Consider the following 19925-nt stretch of genomic DNA (forward strand, 5'->3'; position numbering starts at 1 on the left):
GCTTTGTCCCAGCGACAATCAGGATTGAGACTGAATGATGTAGCTTAATACTGCGTTGCAATTCTATGCAGTTGTGTGTGAGGACATCAGAATAACACAACGGGAAGTTATCCAGAGAAGTGGAGAAGACAAAACATGTAGACTATCTCTTTTCAAAGCATACATTTATTTTTGTTCTTTCCGCTTCACCACACGATGTTATGGGATCAATCCTGGTAGTAAAACAGCCACTACAGTGAAGATCGTCAATATCTATTCTCTCATGTGGTTGTTTCGGTGTGTGCGACAAGAGCAGCTAAACTGCACTGATTTAGCAAACACCCTTACAGTATGACTTTAGGAATGCGAGTCCGGGTGTTGTACACCAGATCTCAAGGCTCATGGATTGTACAGACCTGCTACTTTGTATATCATCTGGTTACATCTCCCCATCTCCTGTGCCCTTACGGTAGCCATTTTATAAATCCTCTCTCCGGGCCGGGGATTTTATTTAGCTCAGTGGTTCTGCCGCCTGCCTTGCAAGCGCAAGGTCCTGAGTTCGATCCTCGGTACCCCCCCCCCCAAATCCTCTCTCTACATTTGACATTGAAAGTAGATCGTATGCGGTGGGAGTGGAGGTGCACATCTGTAATCCTGGCACTCGGGAGGCTGAGGCAGGAGCATCGCCGTGAGTTCGAGGCCGGCCTTGAAGGCCAGCCTGGACTACGTAGCGAGATTCTGTCAGAGAGACGGGGGGTGGGGTGGTGGGGGAGATTCTATGTTATCAGTCAGCTCTCTCAATATTTTTCTGACTTCATTTTTTTTTTTAAGTGACCAGTTCTGATTTATTATGAACAAATGGCCCACAAACATCATTAAAATCCGTAATCTTCTGCTTCTCTGTCCTGGAGTAGACTTAAAGAAATTCTCTGACCTACCCTTCTCCGGTAGTGGGTCGTAAGACCCTCTTCATTCCAAGTGGTCCCATGGCCCACCCTGAAGGTAGGAATACTGTATAGAGGGTCCAACAAGAATTAGAACAGTGACTTTGCTGGGTCTACCCAACCCGACCATTACCGAAGAGGTCAGTGCCCTCTAACAGGGCAGCGTTTGGAGCGCTTCCAGATAGCTGAATGCACGGAGGTTTCAGGAGGCTGCTGCCCCCCCCCCCAGAGGGCATGGAAGCCCTGCATTCCTTTCCACATACCTCACCCTGTGCTTCTCTCCCCCGTATCTTTTGTACTCTCCTTTATAATAAACCGGCCGATGTCAGTTAAGTGCTGCCCCTCAAGCCAAGTCGGTAATATCGATGATGCCCAAAGCAGGCCGGGAAGAGTTAACCCCGCAATTGGCTTCTTTATATAAGTGAGTCTGGCCGAAGCCTGCCTGCCCAGGTCAGAGCAACTCGCACCCACATTCTGTTCCCACAATTCAAAACCTTCTTGGCGGCCCGGCAGCTCCGGGTGTGCGCCGCCGCAGGCGGCCGGGGCCGGACGGGACCCGCCCCGCCCCCAGCCGGCCCCGGGCAGGGTCGCGGCGCCGCTGCCTGGCGCACGCGAGGTCGCGCGGACGCGGATGTCGGGAGGTGGCCGGGCCACCCGCGCTGGCGCCCCCTACTTGAGGCACAGAGGGGCCGGCACGCTATCTGCCGCGAGTGAGTGACGGGAGCCGGGAGCCGGGAACCGGGAGCCCCCGCCCCCGCCGGGCCCGCTCCGCCCCCAGCCCGCCCTCCTGCGCCCCGCCCTCCTGCACCCGGCCCTTCGCCTCTGCCTCCGCCCCCCGCCTCGCCGGCGTCCCCGTGTCCTCTCCGGCACCGCGCCCCCCTCCACCACCACCCCGAGTGCGAAAGCTGGCAGGATCCTGAGGAGGGAGTTTACTGAGCAGATATTGATCGTACCTGGGCCACGCGCCAGGCGTCGTCCTGGGCGAGGGAACAGGTTCTCCTGTTCTCCACGGCAACACCCACTGTCGGATTTCAGAAATAACTCTTTGGGCTCCGTGACTGCTTGAAGTGAGGACACTGACTGGGTGAAATGGAAGCCTCGGTAATATTACCCATGCTGAAGAAAAAACTAGCCTTCCTTTCAGGAGGAAAAGACGGACGAAGCAGCCTCATTCTGACAAATTCCATCGTGCCTCGGACAAACTGTGGGACTGCATAACTCTCTAATCCTAAAACTCCCCTAGCCCCAACTGTGAATGTGAGTAAATAGATAAAGATGCTCGTTAGTTCCGGGACACTAGATAAGATCAGTATCAGCCATAAGGTCCCAAAGTAAATTACTCAACTCTTTATTCGAAACTGATGTTCCGAACACCGCTATCTATAGAACAATCTACAAACATCTGCTGACCATCAGTACGTGTCAGCTGACCACTCACCTTTGTTCCTCTTCTGTAAATTTCACCTGTTAACTTCCCCTGCAACCCCTTATAAAAGAGCCTCGGACTCTGGGCTAGTCGCCTCTCTAAGCTACTTTGCTTTGGGAGTGCCGTCTGGCCAGACTAAGGTCTGTTTTACTTTCCAACTTGTCCGGTGTGTTCCTTCCTGGGTGTTCTTTGCTGCAGTCAGCTCCTCGGAGCGTTTGGTAAGGCCCTCGGTCTTACATTTTGGAGGCACCGCTGGGATCCCCGGGTGTGCTTCGCTGCAGTCAGCTCCTCCGAGCATTTGGTAAGGCCCTCGGTCTTACAAAACAAATATGGACGAATTCATTCAGTGTCACTTTGGACTACCTACTCAGCATTTCCAGTGAAAAGTGGAAAGCTAGAGGATTTACTGTGATTGTGGGTGGCAGAAAATCACAGTGGAATGTGGAGCAAACAGTCGTCCTAATGCCACACAGGGTGTTGTTCCGGCCGAAGTGTCCCCTGTTTGTGTAGTAAAGCCAGATGAGTTCTGGGATGAGAAAGTAACACATTTTTGTCTTTGGAAAGAAAAGGATGGGCTTGGCTTTGAGGTTCTTTTAGTGTCTGCCAATAAACTGACCCATCACATCGAGCCATGCCAGTTAACAGAAGAGTTTGGTGGGAGTCTCACCTATGATCACAAGGACTGGTTAAAGAGGCTGGTTTTGAGAAGTTTATAAAGGAGTCTACTTCATTGTTAGATGAACTTGCTTTGATTAACAATGGAAGTGATAAAGGAAATCAGCAAGAGAAAGAAAGGTCTGTGGACTGAAACTTTCTTCCCGCAGTTGATCCTGAAACAGGTCTTCAGACAGGCCAGGAATTGTTAGCCGAATTGCAGCAGCGTCGATTTAATGGCTCCAGGGGAGGCGTCTGTCTCCTGGTCTCCTGTGGATGATGAACTGCTTGCACAGCCACAGGTTATGAAATCATTAGATTCCCTCCGAGAGCAGTGTACTCGCTACCAGGAAGTTTTGTAGGCAGCGAAGTCAGCGCACGCAATTAGAAGAGCTTCAACCCAAGGTGACGCAGGTTGTGAATTGGCTCGAAGGGCCCGGATCTGAACAACCGAGAGCCCAGTGGGGGATCGGTGACTCTACCAGGGCTTCCCAGGCCCTGCAGTAGAAGCACGAAGAGACGGAGAGGCAGCGCAGTGAATGGTTTGCAGTATATGTGGAGCTTAATCAGCAAATCGCAGCACTCTTGAATGCTGGAGATGAGGAAGATCTTGTGGAGGGGAAGTCGCTGCAGCAACAACTTCTTCGTGATGTTTGTTATCTATCGACAGGCCAGTCAGCTGGAATTTAGGCAACATCTTTTACAAGCAGCTCTTGAATTTCACGGTGTTGCCCAAGATTTGTCTCAGCAGTTGGATGGCTTCTTAGGGATGCTGTGTGCAGAGGTAGCACCAGGCGATGGAGCATTGATTCAGCAAACTTTCAAACTGCTTGAAGAGAGGCTGAAAAGTGTTGATGCAGGACTGCAAGGTCTGCGTGAAAAAGGTCAAGGTCTGCTGGATCAGATCTCCAACCAGGCATCCTGGGCCTCTGGAAAGGATGTGACCACTGGACATATAGAAAGCGTGGGTCCCATACAAGGAGTGACGGAAGATAGGCAACTTGGGAAACAAAGATGTGAAGAGATGGTAGATGTGCGAAGGTTACAGGTGCTTCAGATTTAAATGTGAAGGAGACGCTGCCCGGGCTGTACGGCTAAGTGAACTTCTGGATGCTCTCCTTAAGACCCACACCAGATTGGGCGACGATGCCTAGGAAAGGAGAGTTTTACTGGAAAAACATCGAAAATTGGTGGATGTTGCACAGAGTACTTCTGACTATGGTAGACAGTTGCTGCAGGCCACAGTTGTCTGGTGCCAGTCTTCACGCTGCACCTCGTCGAGGTCCGCTGGGGATACCCCTCCTCGCCTGAACAGAGTGTGGAAACAGTTTACAATAGCATCTGAAGAAAGGGTACCTAGGTTGGAAGTGGCTATTGCATTTCACTCAAATGCCGAAAAGAGTTTGCAAGACTCCCCAGAAGAGCCTGAAGCTGTTAACGAGGAGGAGCAACTGGCGGAAATCGAAGCAGTTGGGAAATCACTTTTGGATAGGCTAACTGTTCCCGTAGTTTACATCCCGACGGAACCGGACAATATTTTGGGAGTCCACGTGACATGGCTTCTACTGCAGAGCACATCAGAGACAGGACGAAACTGGTTAGTCTCAACAGGCAGCAGCCGAGACATCCCGAAATGGTGCCCACAGAGAGCCAATAGCTACCAGCTGCCCACAGACCCGCCGCTCATCCTCCCCGAAGGTCGTGGGCACACTGCAGCATTCGCCACAGTGCATTAGGACCCATCTCGCAGCAGGATAAGCCTCATTTCTCCCTGCCTGCTAACACCTCACAGCTACCAAGGCATAATTATTTAACATGCTGTGAGCCCACAGACTCCAGGTATCCTCAAAGCAGGAACTGTAAACACTGCCCTGAAAACTTGCTGTCACGCTGTGCCTGACCTGTCAATTTGTAGATGAACAACTGATAATAAGCTTCGAATGGGGCGAAGAAGAGTTTCGGCATTCTCTCTTAGAAAAAGTGGTTGCCCTTCCTCCCCAGGTGATGTAGTAAATGTAGTGGTAACTGAACTGGTATTAGTAGACAGTGGCGTTCTCAACATTTTAATTGGTAATTCTTCAGAATTGATTATTTTTAGGGTGTCAGTATGGAGACAAGCCCTCAGATCTTCGACATACCACATTCATTAAAAGACACTTTCCTGCTGTATTGATAATGTATTCAAACTTGTTTGTGCTTCATAAAAATCTTCTGTAAACATCTTACTTAATTTGGCAGCTGTATCCTATCTCCAAACAGGAGTGCCTTATTAAAAAAGGGCATTTCTTAAGATCGTGAGGGGGTTTAACAATTGCGTTTTCATGGTGGTTGCATGTGTCTCAGCCAGGAAATTCATACGTAAGCATGTATATATAATAAGCATGTCTTATCATGAAAAATGATAGTGAAAAACAACTTACATCTTTAAGGACGTCTCAACGACAGAACAGTTTCTAATTTTTCTCTTCTTCAGCTTAAAAAATGCTGTTCAACTTGTTAACTACCCTGAAGATATTGTATCTTTAGGGGAGGAGGGTTAAGGAAGAAGGTATTCCAACTTACTTCAGCGTAGTTAATCTTTTATATCAGAATAATCTTTCTGGAACTAAAACAGCAATTGATAACATGATTACTTTCTCACGACAGACTGGGGGCAAAATCAGTTCCGAGGTAGTCCAATCACAGTGCTGTACAACTCCTTTAGAAATACAATCTATCAGAAAATGCTAGTCCTTTTATGTTGGTATGTAGTTTCAACTGTAAAATGCATATAATGTAACTTCTATGTTAAGTTTTATTTAAGATTTTTTTTTTAAAGATTAAACATTTCTTCTCAGGTTCACAATCAGTATAGAATTAGGCCAAGAATTGTATCCTGGCTCCTGTTTATGGTCTACAAACTAGCTCATGTACCCTCCGGTGCAAAAGCCTCCCCGAGTCTGCTGGCTTCTCCAGCCTCTTCACTGCCAGACTTCTTGGAGAGGTCCCCATCCATTGTCCCCACATCCTCAGCACTCACTGCTCAGCACCTTGCAGACTGGTTCTGCACAGCACTGTGACCACACCTTTCTTTGGAAAGTCAGCAGTGGTCTTCCAATTGCCAAATTCAATGTTTTCCCTTAGGCTGCGTTCCTTACCGTGCAGTCTTTTTCTCTAATATTTGACTGTTGAGCAGCCCTGCCTGGATACTGTCTTCTCCCTCAAAGACACTATCCTGTGCCGTAACTGTGGGTATAGCTTTGTCTTAGTTAAAAGATGTCTTCTAAACGTGCACTTTCTCAGGGTCTGCCCTCAAAATGCTGCGGCTCTTTCTGAGTATCTCATCCTTAGGCTTCCTGTTTCACCCCAGCGTCCTGCACAGCAGTCGGGGGCAAAGTGCCAGACTTAACACTTTCAACTGCCTACTTTACATTTCATCTTACAGGGGGACGTATCATACTTGCCACCTTTCTTCTCTTGGAATAATGTTGGTTAATGGTGCAACCTTTTTTCCTAGTCAAACGTGCCGGGATCTGGGGCAAAATCCAGCTGTGCCCTCTTAGGCTGCCACTGCTTCCAAGAGCATCCAGGAAGTTCTTTTTATACTTGGTAATACTCTCAGCCGTTTAGGGCTTTATTCCTATGAGTAGGAACTTTGGTGCTTCTTCTTCCTTTCGGTCTTCATGATGGTGCTCACCACCTTCTGCAGTGTGTGTGTCTCTTCCTGCTCTACTTACTGCAGGCTCTTTTGAGGGAACGCCATTGTCCTACTTGTTCTAGTTTCAGGCTTTTGCTCACACGTAATAGACCCTCAGTTCTCCTACCCTGGATTCTATTGTAAGTATTTGGAACGATCCCTCTTTTTTTTGTTACTGGGGATCGAACTCAGGTCCTTGCGCCTGTGCAGCAGGAGGCGAAACCACTGAGCTAAATCCCTGGCCCTAAATGTTGTGGATTTTTTTTGGTACCGGGGGATCGAACTTGGGCCCTTGCGGCTTGCCAGGCAGGCGCTGGAACCACTGAGCTAAATCCCCTGCCCACGATCCCTCTTGTATTGCAGTCTGAAGTGTGTTTTAAACATATTTAATTCCCCAAATTAGGACTGACTTATGAACGAATCTCCATACATGAAAGTCACTTGGCATTTTACTTACATGGGATTCTTTAGATATTTAGTTATTACATTCAATATATATTTCTTCTACTGAATGTCAGAGTCATTCTAATGTGTTTTTTTTTTTATGACTTTGCTAAAAGGAACTGATTTGTTCTCACCATCAACTCATGGACTCGTGATTGCTAAATAAATTAACTTTTGGCTACCTTAAGTGCTCCTGCCCACAGAAAGAGTAGCACAAGGAAGAAATCTGGAAGTATTATTTGTAATTTCAGTATTTTACATGAAACTAGAAAATACATAATGTTCTTCCTATTTAATTTTGCTGCAACTTTCTGTAAGCCTATCTGTATATAGAGTTATGAATGAAGACCAGGCAGTGCTCTATGATGGGACTAATTTTTTTGGTTTTGTTTGAGGGACTTTTTATTTTTTTTATTTTTTTGACCGTCTTACTGCATATTTGCTGCTGTGTAAACTCAGTATATAATGGCAGTTTGACATCTGTTCTTCATACGTGTCTAACTCGGTGGAGTTGAGAGGTACAGATGATAGCTTCACTTTGGCTTTATTTCTAGTCCTCACTGTTGGTGACCTTACTCTGCTAGGGTGATTCACTGGAAATATCGATGAAACGGCTCAGCCTGCCAGCTGGGAAATTGATGACAGGTCTAAGGTTTCATTGCTAGATAGAAGATTGGATGCTTCTTTCACTTTATGGGGAGTCCAACTGGCTACTGAGCTTCCAAATGTTACCTAGTCTTAATGTGTTTGTTGCTTCATTGCCTTGTTAGCTGAAGTATGCTGTTTAGTTTATTGTTACTAGTGCCATACTCCTTAAGATGAACAGAACAGGTCACTTTTCTGATAGTGCTAGGCAAACCACGTTCTCTGATCTAAACCCATTGTAACCAATGATAGGATTGTGAGGTTAGTTGAAAATGTGCAGTGTACATTTGAAAAAACAACTCAAGAGTTCTCTCTCTACTTCAGTGTAAGTTGCTTGCCAGTCCTTACTTCCTTCTCCTGTCCTCTTATCCTACCTAAAGTACACAGGGCTGCAGTACAATACCATGGCTACTAAAAACTAAATATACTATGACTGCTAAAGTCCCCTACATCTTGGTACATCTTGGACCCATAGAGATGATACAAGCAGAAACAAATACCAGTACGTACTTCGTCATCGGTGATAAGAGGTATAATTAGGGTATCTTTGCGTAATCCCCTAGGAGCAAAGTCCTCTAGGACTAAAAAAGATGTACTGAACCCAGCTGAGCTGGTAACCTAATGAGTACACTTCACCGGTGCTAACTTTCGGCCCTAGACCTAAGAAGTCTTATTTGGGAATAGAAATACTCTGCTGGTATACAGGCTGACAAATATCTTTTTCTGTTTGTTTGTTTGTTTTTTGGTACCGGGGATCGAACTTGGGACCTTGCGCTTGCGAGGCAGGCGCCAGAACCACTGAGCTAAATCCCCGGCCCCGACAAGTATCTTAATGAGGCAAAACAAAGTACGGGTTTAACATCTGGCTTCATCGTGTGCTTCACAAAAGTCTAGGTTTTCCTAAGAAACATAACCAGTGGCAAGAATTGTAGAGGAATGGTCATAAAAACTAAAATAAGAACTGTAATGAATATATAGTAGAGTTTGGAGTTTGAATACAGTACTTGACTTCAAAATACGTCTTTACTGATTACGGGGACTCTAGCATACAAAAAAGGATAAATGAATTCCCCTGAGACATATAAAATAGGAAACTCATCAAGCAATTAAAACATCATTACATCATTTATAAAAATGTGTTAGAAATCAAAAAGCTATACAAAATGGAAGGCGTCATTGCTATAATTATCTTTTCCGAGTAAACACATTGAGTCTTCTCTAATCTTGCTGTGTCTCTGAAGACAGGCACGGGATGGCGGGGAAATGGAAAACCGTTTCTGTTGACCACCCCTTTAGCTTCATCTCCCCTTCACTCACGTAAAGGAAAACGTACCTTCAAAATTACATATCTGAACTACCATAAGCAGCGTTGGTGAGTTTATCAGTACACAATAAGGCTTTGAAAATGACAAGCTTGCTGTTTTAGTGGAAGATGATAGACCAGCAGTGCGAAGACTGTGATGAATATTGTCTATTTTGAGAGTGCCAGGGTGTGACACGACTCTCAATATTAAACACAAGTACAAAAAAGAAAATCATAGTTGAAGTGTGTATTAATAAGCCGCCACTAACATGTAGAAACAAGAAAAGTGTAAGTCTGCGAGGATATTTAGAAAGTAGTCCAGTAATGAGGTGAAAAATGATACGTTAACACCACCATTTGAGAAGAGACATCCTGACAAACTCAGGCAGGGATGATGAGCGGAAAACACTAGTCCTGTGATAGACTCAGAACTGAGGAGATTCCACAGGTTAGCGTAAATATGGGGGAGGCCTTAAGACTGAACAAGATCCGGGGAGAAAATGCTGAATATGAGTCAGCAGTACAGCAGTAGTTTTAATGCAACTTGAAAGCTTGAAAGTGAACACTAGTCCTTGTACTTCAAGACAAAGCAGAACCTGTACTAGGACGTGAAGAATGTTGGTTGAGATGAAAAGGAAGCCAGACCTGTAGCTAGATATACTGAAAGCCAGTGATTTTTTTTTTTTCAAGCATCAAGATTATTTTTGTGAGAACTCTTCATGGGACAGTGTGCAGCATACAATCCCTATATGTCACGGTACAGGCATTCTTAGAATACAACTGAAAATAACCACTAACTGCCAGTGATTGAGTGGTGGTGTGAGAGGCTTCAAAGTCTGGCGTGTGGAAAACTATTGCTGACAAAAGGGCTTCTGAACTTTGAAGCAGGCTCCTGGTAAACCTCAAGGGGGCTCCTCAGAAGTATTTACAAGTCGAATGCCACATCTGCAAGGTGTCCAAACGCAGCTCTTCTTAGAGACGGGCTGATTGAGATGCCTCCCCAGTGAGAACCCAGCGGCCCCTTCACCATATGTGCTCAAGCCTCGTATCTTTTATAGTTACCAATCTTTTTGGGGGGGGGGGCTAGAAGTTAGGGTGAGATCACTCCCCGTACTTAATTTTATCCTTAATGTTTCTTTGTCTTACATCTGGTGTTGGGCACACGTGACCAACAAATTTCCTCAGATTATGCAATCAGAATAGACGGATTTTTTTCCACAGATGTGAGAGGATCAGAATAGCACTTCGGCAGTTTTGAACCAGGGTAGATTTGAGAACCGATTGCTTCCCTTATATAGTCTAGACCAGCGGTGGCAAACCTGTGGCATGCGTGCCAGAGCGGGCTGTCTGTATCATCAAGAGCTCTAAGAGTCACCATGACTGCTCTAGACTATCCTTTCACAAGCTCTTTAGAGGAACTTAAAAGTTTCTAAATGGCTACTTGGAAGAATTTGAGGATTACACTAGCATGAGACCAACAATGAAGTTCTCAGCATCTTTCGGTAATGTGTTATTAAGGGAACTGGGAATGCCTATTTCCCAATGTTTTATTATAATTTTTTTCAAACGTAGAAAACGTTAAAATAATTTTGTAATATAGTGCCCAGATGCTGGTTATCATTAACGATCCTTGCTCAGTCACATATCCATCAGTCCGTCAATCCAGATTCTTAGATTCATGTAAAGGGCAGACGTCTATACTCCCTACGAAATGCTTCGGCACATGCGTCATTAACTAGAGTTTAATATTTGCTTCCGTGTTTCTTCTGATGTAAAATCACCATACCGTGAAATACGTAAGACCTGATGCTGCAGTGACCCTTTTGGCAGATGCATACAATGCCGCCCAGATAGGAAACAGCACCCTGGAGAGTTCCCAGGTGGCCCTTTCCAGTTAGTCCGTATCCCCGCCTGCTTAATCTCCAAAGGTAACCACTCTTCTTTTTTCTACCGTTAAGTTAGAGTTTCTGTTCTTCAGCTCACTGTAAATAAAATCACATCATATGCTCTTCTGCAAGGCTTCTTTGCCATCACGATTGGGACATTTAGCCACATAGCGGCCGGATGTCCACTATCAGTTCGTTCCTACTTAGGACTGACTAGTGTTCCATTCATGGCCCAGTGTAGTTCGTTTCCTCAGTTTCCTATTGGCTACCCGGACTGTTTCCGGGATTGGCAATTACACATAAAACTGCTGCGATCCTTCTTACACGGATCTCTGTGAACACAGGTGTTTATTTTCTCTTGGATAAACAGGGTTAGAATTGCCGGATTGATTATAGGATAGTTTTGAAAGAAAATGTTTCCTTCTTCGATGCAGTTGTACTGTGCCCTGAATTTCATACTGTGAGTGTGTTAGAAAGGTGTAAACTGTTTTTACGAGCCACATTGAAATATTAGGAAAAGGAGGTGTGGGGGAGAAACGGCATCATTCACGGTTAACAGTAGGCATGATTTGAGGGAAGCAAAGACTTGTCTGCCTGAAACAGCCTCCCCAAAGCTTCCTGTGCCTGACATTGTAGCTTTAGTTTTTCTCCATGAAAGATTAAGCCCCGAGGATGGTGATATATTAGCTAGAAGAAACAGCACTGGTTTGTTCACAGCACTAACTTTTGCCACCTGTTTTCAGTACGTGAAATGAGACTCTCATCATTGAATAAAAAAGATACTATTTGTTGATGGCGTTGGAGGGGGCAGTTTACAAACACGTACCACTAGTCACTCCCAGGTACAGCAGTGTGAGAGCCATCTGGGGAGGTATGTCCCCCCGATGGCTGTCAGGAAAGCAGAGAACAGGGTGGGAGGAATTCTACCTCACAGTTCCACACGGGGGACAGCTATGCTTTTGCAGGACACTTTAGCCTTTGAAAATAGTTTTTTCAACGTTGCTCTCTTCTTCAGTACGGTACTACACTCCGATGACTTTCTTCTTCACTGTGTTTTATCCTTCCTGCCGGTTCTATTACATAAAAGCATTCACCTGCATTAGCCTGCAAGATGATTTCCTACGTATGTTTCCAATGCCCACACTTAGAAACATTTGCGTAGGATTCATCCAGTCTTTCCCATGAGATTTTTTAGGGCTGGGAAATTTGGCTTCTACCATAAATCCTTATAATGCTCCATACATTGTAAACATGCAATAAAAATGTTTAAAACTAAAACAGACAAACAAACAAACAAAACCTTCTTACCAGGACAGCGTTCTAATTAGAAGCATATATTTTGCCTATTCTGTTCCTAATTTGAGAATGCTTTGTCTTGTCCTTTATCAGCCTTATTTAATTTCCACACGGAAAACCGCACGTAGCCCTGCCCTTGCACGTAGCTTGCCATTCCCCCAATCGACTGCCAATAAAAGTCAGTGCCTGGGACTGGCCAGAGCCTTTGTCGGTTGCACCGGCATTGGTGGTCCTGGCACCCTGCTCTCTCTCTCAGTTCTGTCTTTTCATGGTTTTTTTTTTTTTTTTTTTTTTTTTTTTACTGTTTCTTCCCCTCAGGCCTGCATCATATACTGGGCGGGATCCTGGAACCTAACTGCACGGGTCTCCACTAAGTGCGCCCACGGTGGGACTTTGGGAGTGTCAGTTTATATGGTGGTGTTCAGCAGCACAAGTCACAGCTCGCAGCTGGCATTCTTGGGGGCTCGGCCTCCAACTGTGGGATCTCCAGGCAGATCACATCACCGGTGAACTGGAGGAGAGCGGCTTGCGTCACTGCAGAACTAGGGCGAACCCCTCATCTGTCTATTGGCCTCACCGAGCCCACGTGTGTTGTGAGACTATAACGGGAGAAACTGAACTTTGGCTGGGGTTCCCCCCCCCACCACCAAGGGCGGCGTCCATTCAGTTCTGCACAATGGCAGCAGCACAGAAGCTTCTGGACTTGCTCTTCACATATCCCTGTTGGCTGAAGTGGCCCCCCTCCCGCCCGCCCCCCAGCGGCCCTTTTCTCGCCTGTGACAAAAGCAGGGTTTTCATTCTTCCTGGTTCCCACACTGGTTCCAGAGGGCGGTTCCTTTAACACTTTCGTCTTTGTGGAAAATTTCTGGTTTCAGGTTAAGTTGACCAGAGTCTCTATCGAGACTTCTAAGAAGGGTGTTTCTAGGTGCGGGTGGTACAAGGGAATCACACGGAGAGGTTGGAAGTTCAGCCTCCGCCCTGCCTCAACGGTGCTGATTCCCTTGCTGCAATGCTAGGTGGTGCTGGGGCATCAGGCTGTGCCTCAGAGTCATCCGCTAGTTTGCTTTGGTTTGGTTTTCAGTACTAGGATGGAACCCAGGGCCTCGCGCGTGCTGTCCAGCACTCTACCCACTGAGCTGCATTCCCAGCCCATCTGCTTGTTCTGATGGGTGAGCTCTGCTAGCTCCGCTAGCTCTGCTAGGACACAGCTGAGTTCACTTTCCTTCCCTGTCAGGCCAGGCTTTTGTAGACACGGCCTCACTGGCCTGCCATTGCTTCTGGATGGTAGGGCTCGGCGAAGAGAGGTCTGACAGCTAGCTGAAGGAGGTGGGGCTGCGGGGTTCATGAGACTGGAGAGGAGCAAAGGAGGCAAGAGGTTGCCTGAGGGTAAAGCCTGGTGAGACTAAAAGGGAGAGGAAGCACGACTGGCTAGGGAGGCTCCAGGACTTGATGCCCTCTGACAGAGGCTTGCCCCTTGGCAGGGGGTTCTGAAACACACACTGCCTGCTAGAGGAGCCCCTGGGTCACTGGGTCCTAGTGGCCTGGCCCTAGTATTTTTTACCATGCTCAGTCCTGGGGTGTGCAAGAAACCTGGGGCAGGCCCGTAGGCTCTGCTACCGCCTCTGTTGCCCTACTGTTCCTGTGTCCATTCTAGGGTGGTTGGAGAGAAGGACTGCCCGATGTCCTCCTCACAAGGGTCTGCTCCTGGACTGTAACTGGAGGCTTGACGGGCAGTTCGGGAATGCCGGTCCCTGACCGTCTCACGGTGAACCTCGGTGGCTACAAAGCCCCAGCATCATGCCACCAACTGCTTTTCTGAAGCTGTAGAATTCTCTCCTGGAATAGGCATCGGCCAGGACTTTCCGAACAAAACACCAATTGCATAACAAATAACATCAAAAATCAGCAAGTGGGACGACAGCACATCGAAGCGCTGCCATACTGCAAAGGAAACAACAGAAGGAAGAGATAATCCACCCAATGGGAACAAATTTTTTGCCAGCTACACTTCACACAGAGGACTAACATCTGCACTATGTAAAGAATTAAAAAAAAAAAAATCAGACTCCCTAAAATCAAAGATCCAACTAAAAAATGGGCAACTGCCAGGCATGGTGGTGCTGGCCTGTAATCCTGCCTCTAGGGAGGCTGAGGCAGGAGGATCGCTACGAGTTCGAGGCCAGCCTGGGCTACACTGTGAGATCTCGTCTCAAATAAAATGAAATAAAATAAAATGGAATGAAATAAATTGATATGAACAGACACCAGAAGAACTACAGATGGCAAATAAGTCCACGTGGGGATATAAACTAGTGCAACCACTATGTACTCAGGAGGGAAATTTAAAAAGTACTATAAAGAGAATTTCCGTTTGACCCAGATATTCCCCTTCTAGGGTTCTTCCCCAAAGAGTGGTTCTTCCACCATATTACAGTGATCCATACATAACCACGTTCATAGTAGCACAACTCAGAATAGCTAAATGTTGGAAGCGGCCAATATGTCCACGAACGCATGAATGGATAAAGAAAAGCGGTACCGTATCTATTAACACACAACGGAGTACTACTCTGTCACTCGAGTCGTCTGTGGGGAAAAGGACAAGACATACCAGCTTCACTATCACATGGTTCCCCTTCAAAGGATAAATAGAGCCTAATAAAAAACACAACAGGGAGGCTGTTCGCAAAAGGGAAGGGGTCCGAGAGATGGAGAGAAGCCGTCAGGGGGAGGAGAGGTGAAGGGGACATACAAAGAAGGTAGGTGTACTGAGGTACTGACTCCTCATCGTGAACGTAAGCTTTATGTACTACAAACACATCGTAACACGAACTTCCAAAATGTTCATTTGCTCCAGGTTATAAAAAGGGTCTTGTGGATGAACACAAAACTTTCGTATTCTACGTGATTCTCCAACACATAACAGGTGGCACACTACGAGCGACAAGCGCACCGGAAGAAAGCCTGCTACTCACTGTTCAGCGTATGGAGAAGCAGCACAGGCTAGAGGACCTCGCTCTGGAGGAGCACCAGAGCCTTCTCAAACGCATCACCGTCAGAATTCGCTAAGTTCATGTCAGTTGCTTAACGAGACAAATACACGATTCCCACCCTAGAACATAACCTTCTGCCAGTTAGGCCCGATAACAAATGAGAATACCGAATAAAAAGTAACTCTAAAACGAAACCGAAACAGACCTACTGCGGAGAGAGTGGCCTGACTAAAACGACTCTCACACACCAAAAACGCCGTCAGCGCTACACCATCGCCGCCCTGTGCAGCTATCCAGCTATCGCTTTTTAAAGCCAGGAAGCCCGACTTTCTACGCAGAAAACCGCAACTGGATCCGACTTCCACGGACGCTACGCAGCGAGCGTCATTGTTTAAATAAGTAAAACCCTTAAGGAAGCTACCTCTAAAAAAAATGTACGAAAGAGCAAAATGAAAAAAACCCCCAAACATCCTTACTGTAATTCTGCTCAAAGCATTATAGGTAATTTCTCCACGCTACAAACCTACAACGTAGAACAACGCTTTACAAACGGCCGTTCGAGAAAAACAACACAAGCACAAAACCCAAACCCCCAAGAAAACAAGCAAACAAAAGCCGCACCCAGTCTTATATCACTCCTACACCAAAAACGACCCACGCGCCCTTCCCGAACAAGTCATAAACACCCACACAACGACAACCTACACTCAAAGAAACGGTAACTACCGCACTCGCACACAACCGAAAAGAAGAGAAAAAAAAAAACCCGCAAGGCATACGACCAAGACATTCTTTCTTTAACGCATAAAGATCCCCCCACAGGGGGTGCACCGTTCCTGGAAGTACTGCAATACCAGGTCGATGCGTGGAGTGGACGGAGCAAGCTCCTATTCCACCTCCCAGCTCCAAAAATCCATTTAATATATTGTCCTCGGATAGAGAACGTATCAGATATTAAACTGATAAGAACAGATACTACACTTGATCTTAGCCAAAAGGCCGAGAAGCGATGCCTACCGACGCCGCCCGCAGCCCGCACGGACTCCCTGCCTTCACATTCAACGCGCGGTCACAAGACCGACCCCTAGGCCTTCTGCCCTCTCCCGCTCCTCCTTCACTCCCAGGCCGACCTCGGCAGCCTTCGGGGCCCATTCCCTCCCCTTCTTCGCCCTTTTTCGGGACCCACTCTCCGCCCGCGCTTCTTGGTCCCGGCGTCCCCCGCGTTGGGCGTCCGTCGCTAATCTGCATGCCCCGCCCTCCCGGGGCGGGGCGCCGGGAGCCGCTTCCCGCTGGTTCCGGTTGCAATTGCAGTGAGGAGGCGGGCCGTGGGGGACCGGAAGTGGGGGGAGTGTCCCGGGTTCCCGGAAGGGAAAGCAGATCGCGAGACACGTGTCCCCAGAAGCCCCCGGGCCGTGTGTTCTTCTGGGTCCCGGTCCGCGGGGCGGGAGGGCGCGTTCCGGGTGCGGAGCGCGGGGGCCCGGGGCGGCTCCTTCTCGAGGCCGCGGAGGTGGCGGGCGTCGGGGGGAGGGCGTCGGCCCGCGGGAAGCTTCTCTCCAGCTGCGGCGCCCGCCCCCGCGGCCCTGGCGCGTCTGCAGGGGAACCGTGTCCGGGGCTGGTGGGTGCAGTTGCCCCTGCTGGCAGGGTTTCCTCCCTGTCCCTCACTGGTCACCTGTCAGGGAGGCGGAAGCCCTCCTCTACCCTCCCCCCACATCTGATCGGCCTCTCCTGCGGTGCGAGTCCGCCGTTCACGGCCCCTTTGGGTATTTTGTTTTCACCACGGATATCCGAGGTGGTGGAAGACTGTGGCCCGCATCCTCCCTCCCCTCCCTGTGCCCGCGCTGTCAGGTGCTCAGCAGGTGGAGGTAATGTCTGTTGAGTGCGTGAACCACGGGTGGGCCTCGGTCTCCGTGGGCACGATGGACCCATTGAGAGAAGCGGCACGCACGTAGGAGGCACTGTGCCGTGGCGGGCCTCGAGGGAGAAGATCTGGCTCGAGGTGGCAGGACACCCAGAAGTCCGGGCTGCTGTGAGGTCGAGGCCCCAGGGAAGGTTGGGATCAGGGTTTTCCTGGAAACTCCAGAGCGGTGGTAGTGGAGCACGCTAGTAATCCCAGGTCTAAGTCTCGGGGTGGGGGGTGGGGGGTGGGGGGTTGCCGAGGCAGGAGGATCACAAGTTGAACCCCATTTTTGGACATTCAGCAATTTAGGGAGGACCCCCCCCCACACACACACAATAGAGTCAAATGTGATGTGACATGATCCAGTACAATACAGCCTGGGCATATAGCTCAGTGCGAAGGACCTGGGTTCAATTCCCCGTCAGGCCACCAAGCAACAAACAAAAAAAGACTGACACTGTAGTAATCACACTCCCAGGCAGAATGGAAAGCCTGAAAATAGTTCCTGGTGAGCAAGGAAGGGGAGTGGAAATTAGTCTTTCCCTTCTGCAGTTGGGCTGAGCATGGTCCGCTCAGGTCTCGTGTAAATCACTCAGGAGCCTCGATGGTGTGAGTACTCTTAGCAGAGACCAGGACCAGAGTGAGGTGAGTGGTTCAGGGTACAAATAAAGGTCCCCTCGAACCATTTCGGGAATCAAGGTAACTAATATTTAATATTTCTTTTCAGAATAATTTGCTGTCAGATAAATGGTGGTGGTGGTGGCTGGTTGTTTTCTTTGCTCAAGGCAGGAATGAATTACTCCTCATTTCTCTCTGCCCTGATCTCCACCCTATCACCTCCACCCCACTGACCTACGTTGTCCAGAGTGGGCACCACTAACTCCCCCCGTGGCAATGAAAAGTGTGTGTGTGTGTATGTATGTGTGTCTGTTTTGTTTGTTTGTTTTTGGTCATAACTGGGCATCGAACCCAGGGCCTTTGACTGAGCTTCGACCCTAGCCCCCGCCTGCCCCCTTTTTATTTTGAGATAAGGCCTAAGTCACTAAATTACCAAGGCTGGGTTTGAATTTGTAATCTTCCTGCCTCAGCTTCCCACAGTGCTGGGATAACGAGGATGGTTCCTATTAAGCTGTGTGCTAAGTATAAAATATATGTGGGCTTCTGAGCATGATATATGCATGTAAAAGATCTCATTTATAATTCTATATCAATGAAATGATATTTTGGACATACTGAGGTAGATAGTAAACTTAGTTTCACGTCTTTATTTTCTTTTTCTTTTTCTTTATTTTTTTGGTACCGAGACTCGAACTCGGGACCTCGTGCTTGCAAGGTAGGCAGCGGAACCACTGAGCTAAATCCCCAGCTCTTTATTTTCTTTTTAAAATGTGGCTGCTAAAAGTATAAAAATTCCATTATTCTCCTATGTCAAGCGTGTGGTGACGCTATGGACCGAAACTCAGAGAGACTGAGTAATTTTCCAGGCTCACGCAGCTACAAGGAATCGCGGTCAGGATTTAAACCCAAGCAACCCTGTAACTACCTGGAGTCTCATGCCTTAAAACCGGGGTGGGGATAATGATGCTGTAACAGGAGTAAGTGCGACAGGAGGTAGGATTGTATCAGGTCGGGAGGACAGTGGGCCTCCAACACAGTTGGGAAGCCCCAGCCTGTCTGCTGAGTCACAGCCCTCCAGGGATCTTTCAGGAAATCTGTCAGGTGTCCTTGGGCTGTCTGGGACGCCCACCAGAGCGTGGTCAGGCAGGCCGTTGGCTCAAGGGCCCACAGACCCTGCATGGACACTGCCCAGACTAGATCCCGAAAGCTACGTAGTGTCCCTATAGGGTAGGAATCATGTTGCTTACACAATGGCCCGAGCTCCCTTCGAAATCCCTTAAAAGGGCCCGGGATTTAGGTCAGTGATTCTGCCGCCTGCCTCGCAAGCCCAGGGTCCTGAGTTCGATCCCCAGTACCAAAACAAAAGAAAACAAAACAAAACAACCGCCCACCCCACCACCACGAAATCCCTTAACAATCCCTAGCCAAAGAGCCCTGGGGGGTATCCTGCTCAGAACCCCCTCCTGGCTAGCGGGAGCTTTCTTGCCTTTATTTCTTTTCCTTCCATGCCTTTATTTCTTTTCCTTCCATGCCTTCCTGTCTTTTCAGTAAAATTTCTTACACCCTGCCTCCTCCGTTTGTCAGTTTCATTCTCTGTCTCCGTGGGACACGACTCCAGCGTTCCATAACAAGAACGCCCCTGTAAAGAGGTCACTTAGGAAGCTGCGCAGGGACGTGTAAAGCATATAGGAATGCCTTCAGTGCGCGCTAGAGAAAGCCAGTTCTCATCTGTAACAAATCTCTGCTTCACGGTGTTGGGAAGAGGAGTCCTGCCCACCCTGCGCATTCCTGCTTCATGTCCACTTCACCTGGCTTTTTCTCCATTACCATTTAGCATCCTGTGGCATAGACACAGATGTACAGACACGCGGGTATATAGACGTGTTCACAAATACGTGTTTTATTGTTTGTTTTCCATCTTCACGGTTGAGATTTTGTCTGGTGCTCTATGGTGCTCATTCTCTGGCGCGTACTTTATAGTTAATGGATATCCGCTGAATAAATGAGGGTCAAAGGGGACAATGCATAGGATGTGCTGAGTCCACTTGCCATGAGTCGAGGCTTCCCCCAGCCGGTGAGCTCTGCTCCGTTTCCCAGTCCATCTCCTGCTCGCTCATTTGCTTTCCCCTGAGAAGAGGGTGTTCTGCATTTCGGGTATGAGGGT

General features: G+C 47.9%; 1 non-coding gene and 1 pseudogene across 1 annotated transcript; one reads left to right on the forward strand and one right to left on the reverse strand.

The window, feature by feature from the left end:
- Positions 1 to 1162: 1162 nt before the first annotated feature.
- On the forward strand, positions 1163 to 7763 carry LOC101721167 (SEC14 domain and spectrin repeat-containing protein 1-like; annotated as a pseudogene).
- An 8303-nt stretch (positions 7764 to 16066) lies between these two features.
- Positions 16067 to 16257, reverse strand: LOC147829357 (U2 spliceosomal RNA). Its single transcript, XR_015449255.1, has one exon. It is a non-coding gene; the product is annotated as a U2 spliceosomal RNA (small nuclear RNA).
- Positions 16258 to 19925: the final 3668 nt, after the last annotated feature.

Source organism: Heterocephalus glaber, unplaced genomic scaffold, assembly GCF_053883595.1.
Source record: "Heterocephalus glaber isolate CG9 unplaced genomic scaffold, H.glaber_assembly_v1.0 deba00000621, whole genome shotgun sequence".
Lineage (NCBI taxonomy): Eukaryota > Metazoa > Chordata > Mammalia > Rodentia > Bathyergidae > Heterocephalus > Heterocephalus glaber.